This window comes from Arachis stenosperma, chromosome 3 (assembly GCF_014773155.1).
Source record: "Arachis stenosperma cultivar V10309 chromosome 3, arast.V10309.gnm1.PFL2, whole genome shotgun sequence".
Classification (NCBI taxonomy): Eukaryota; Viridiplantae; Streptophyta; class Magnoliopsida; order Fabales; family Fabaceae; genus Arachis; species Arachis stenosperma.
In genome coordinates, this window is record NC_080379.1 from 68,354,241 (window position 1) to 68,358,855 (window position 4,615).

Sequence of the window (4,615 nt, forward strand, 5' to 3'; positions counted from 1 at the left end):
AGATTGTGACTCAGCTTTGCTAAAGTCCCCAATTAGAGGTGTCCAGCGTTCTTAAGCACACTCTTATTGCCTTGGATCACAACTTTATTCTTTCTCTTTTTTTTTTCTTTCTTTTCTTTCTTTCTATTTTTTTTTTTCGTTTTTCTCCTTCTTTTTTCTCTTTTTTTTTTGTATTCACTGCTTTTTCTTGCTTCAAGAATCATTTTTATGATTTTTCAGATCCTCAGTAACATGTCTCCTTTTTCATCATTCTTTCAAGAGCCAACATTCATGAACCACAAATTCAAAAGACATATGCACTGTTTAAGCATAAATTCAGAGAACAGAAGTAATGCCACCACATCAAAATAATTAAACTATTATAAAATTCAGAATTCATGCAATTCTTTCCTTTTCAATTAAGCACGTTTTTATTCAAGAAAGGTGATGGATTCATAGGACATTCATAACTTTAAGGCATAGACACTAAGACACTAATGATCATAAGACACAAACATAGACAAACATAAGCACTAAAATTCGAAAAACAGAAGAATAAAGAACAAGGAAATTAAAGAACGGGTCCACCTTAGTGATGGCGGTTCTTTCTTCCTCTTGAAGATCCTATGGAGTGCTTGAGCTCCTCAATGTCTCTTCCTTGTCTTTGTTGCTCCTCTCTCATGATTCTTTGATCTTCTCTAATTTCATGGAGGAGAATGGAGTGTTCTTGGTGCTCCACCCTTAGTTGTCCCATGTTGGAACTTAGTTCTCCTAGGGAGGTGTTTACTTGCTCCCAATAGTCTTGTGGAGGAAAGTGCATCCCTTGAGGCATCTCAGGGATCTCTTGATGAGAGGGGTCTCTTGTGTACTTCATCCTTTTCTTGGTGATGGGCTTGTCCTCATCAATGGGGGTATCTCCTTCTATGTCAACTCCAACTGAATAACAGAGGTGACAAATGAGATGAGGAAAGGCTAGCCTTGCCAAGGTGGAAGACTTGTCCGCCACTTTATAGAGTTCTTGGGCTATAACCTCATGAACTTCCACTTCTTCTCCAATCATGATGCTATGAATCATGATGGCTCGGTCTAGAGTAACTTCGGACCGGTTGCTAGTGGGAATGATTGAGCGTTGAATGAACTCTAACCATCCTCTAGCCATGGACTTGAGGTCATGCCTTCTCAATTGAACCGGCTTGCCTCTTGAATCTCTCTTCCATTGTGCGCCCTCTTCACATATAACTGTGAGGACTTAGTCCAACCTTTGATCAAAGTTGACCCTTCTTGTGTAAGGATGTTCATCTCCTTGCATTATAGGCAAGTTGAACGCCAACCTTACACTTTCCGGACTAAAATCCAAGTATTTCCCCCGAACCATAGTAAGATAATTCTTTGGATCCGGGTTCATACTTTGATCATGGTTCTTTGTGATCCATGCATTGGCATAGAACTCTTGAACCATCAAAATTCCGACTTGTTGAATGGGGTTGGTAAGTACTTCCCAACCTCTTCTTCGGATCTCATGGCGGATCTCCGGATATTCACCCTTTTTGAGTGAAAAGGGGACCTCGGGGATCTCCTTCTTCAAGGCCACAACTTCATAGAAGTGGTCTTGATGCACCCTTGAGATAAATCTATCCATCTCCCATGACTCGGAGGTGGAAGCTTTTGCCTTCCCTTTCCTCTTTCTAGAGGTTTCTCCGGCCTTGGATGCCATAAATGGTTATGGAAAACGAAAAAGCAACGCTTTTACCACACCAAACTTAAAAGGTTTGCTCGTCCTCGAGCAAAAGAAGAAAGAAGAGAGTAGAAGAAGAAGAAATGAGGGAGAAGGGAATGGCTTAGTGTATTCGGCCAAAGAAGGGGGAGAAGTGGTGTTTAGGTTGTGTGAAAATGAAAGAGTGAAGAAGGGTATTTATAGGAGAGAGGGGAGATGGAGTTCGGCCATGTATGGGTGGGTTTGGGAGGGAGAGTGGTTTGAATTTGAAGGGTGAGGTTGGTGGAGATTTATGAAGGATGGATGTGAGTGGTGAAGAGAAAGATGGGATTTGATAGGTGAAGAGTTTTTGGGGGAGAGATATTGAGGTGATTGGTGAATGGGGGAAGAAGAGAGAGAGTGGTGGTGGGGTAGGTGGGGATCCTGTGGGGTCCACAGATCCTGTGGTGTCAAGGAAAAATCATCCCTGCACCAAATGTTGCTCAAAATCACGTTTTGAGCCATTTCTGGCGTTAAACGCCGGGCTGGTGCCCATTCCTGGCGTTTAACGCCAGGTTCTTGCCTTTTTCTGGCGTTTAACGCCAGTCTGGTGCCCCTTTCTGGCGTTAAACGCCCAGAATGGTGCCAGACTGGGCGTTAAACGCCCAACTGCTAGGCTTACTGACGTTTGAACGCCAGCAACATCTTCCTCCAGGGTGTGCTGTTTTTCTTCCTGTTTTTCATTTTGTTTTTGCTTTTTTCATTGATTTTGTAACTTCTTATGATCATCAACCTACAAAAAACATAAAATAACAAAAGAAAATATATAAAATATAATCATTGGGTTGCCTCCCAACAAGCGCTTCTTTAATGTCAGTAGCTTGACAGATGGCTTCTCATTGAGCCTTACAAATGATCAGAGCAATGTGGGAACCTCCCAACACCAAACTTAGAGTTTGAATGTGGGGGTTCAACACCAAACTTAGAGTTTGGTTGTGGCCTCACAACACCAAACTTAGAGTTTGACTTTGGGGGCTCTATTTGTCTCTGATTTGAGGGAAGCTCTTCAAGCTTCATCTCCATGGTGACAGAAGGATATCCTTGAGCCTTAAACACAAAGGATTCTTCATTCACTTGAATGATTAGTTCACCCCTATCAACATCAATCACAGCCTTTGCTGTGGCTAGGAAGGGTCTGCCAAGGATGATGGATTCATCCATGCACTTCCCAGTCTCTAGGACTATGAAATCAGTAGGGATGTAATGGTCTTCAACTTTTACCAAAACATTCTCTACAAGTCCATGAGCTTGTTTTCTTGAGTTGTCTGCCATCTCCAATGAGATTCTTGCAGCTTGTACCTCAAAGATCCCTAGCTTCTCTATTACAGAGAGAGGCATGAGGTTCACACTTGACCCTAAGTCACACAGGGCCTTCTTGAAGGTCATGGTGCCTATGGTACAAGGTATTGAAAACTTCCCAGGATCTTGTCTCTTTTGAGGTAATTTCTGCCTAGACAAGTCATCCAGTTCTTTGGTGAGCAAGGGAGATTCATCTTCCCAAGTCTCATTTCCAAATAACTTGTCATTTAGCTTCATGATTGCTCCAAGATATTTAGCAACTTGTTCTTCAGTGACATACTCATCCTCTTCAGAGGAAGAATACTCATCAGAGCTCATGAAAGGCAGAAGTAAGTCCAATGGAATCTCTATGGTCTCATTTTGAGCCTCAGATTCCCATGGTTCCTCATTGGAGAACTCAGAGGAGGTTGGTGCACGCCCATTGAGGTTTTCCTCAGTGGCGTCCACCTCCTCTCTTTCCTCTCCATATTCGGCCATGGTTATGGCTTTGCACTCTCCTTTTGGATTTTCTTCTGTATTACTTGGGAGAGTATTAGGAGGGAGTTCAGTAACTTTCTTGCTCAGCTGACCCACTTGTCCTTCCAAATTTCTGATGGAGGACCTTGTTTTATTCATGAAACTTTGAGTGGTTTTGATTAGATCAGAGACCATGGTTGCTAAGTCAGAGGTATTCTGCTTAGAACTCTCTGTCTGTTGCTGAGAAGATGATGGAAAAGGCTTGTTATTGCTAAACCTGTTTCTTCCACCATTATTGTTATTGAAACCTTGTTGAGGTCTCTCTTGATTCTTCCATGAGAAATTTGGGTGATTTCTCCATGAAGAATTATAGGTGTTTCCATAGGGTTCTCCTAGGTAATTCACCTCTTCCATTGAAGGGTTCTCAGGATCATAAGCTTCTTCCTCAGATGAAGCTTCCTTAGTACTGCCAGGTGCATTTTGCATTCCAGACAGACTTTGAGAAATTAAATTGACTTGTTGAGTCAATATCTTGTTCTGAGCCAGTATGGCATTCAGAGTATCAATCTCAAGAACTCCTTTCTTCTGATTAGTCCCATTGTTCACAGGATTCCTTTCAGAAGTGTACATGAATTGGTTATTTGCAACCATTTCAATTAGCTCTTGAGCCTCTGCAGGCGTCTTCTTCAGATGAAGAGATCCTCCAGCAGAGCTATCCAAAGACATCTTGGATAGTTCAGAGAGACCATCATAGAAGATACCTATGATGCTCCATTCAGAAAGCATGTCTGAGGGACATTTTCTGATTAATTGTTTGTATCTTTCCCAAGCTTCATAGAGGGATTCTCCATCCTTCTGTCTGAAGGTTTGGACTTCCACTCTAAGCTTACTCCATTTTTGAGGTGGAAAGAACTTTGCCAAGAAGGCATTGACTAGCTTTTCCCAATAGTCCAGGCTATCTTTAGGTTGTGAGTCCAACCATATTCTAGCTCTGTCTCTTACAGCAAAAGGGAATAGCATCAGTCTGTAGACCTCAGGGTCAACCCCATTAGTCTTGACTGTGTCACAGATTTGCAAGAACTCAGCTAAAAACTGATGAGGATCTTCCATTGGAAGTCCATGGAATTT

The 4,615-nt window shown here is 42.1% G+C and overlaps 1 non-coding gene across 1 annotated transcript; it reads left to right on the top strand.

Moving 5' to 3' along the window:
- The first annotated feature begins 4,267 nt into the window (after window positions 1-4,267).
- Window positions 4,268-4,375, top strand: LOC130971331 (small nucleolar RNA R71). The gene has a single exon (XR_009082555.1). It is a non-coding gene; the product is annotated as a small nucleolar RNA R71 (small nucleolar RNA).
- The last annotated feature ends 240 nt before the right edge of the window (window positions 4,376-4,615 follow it).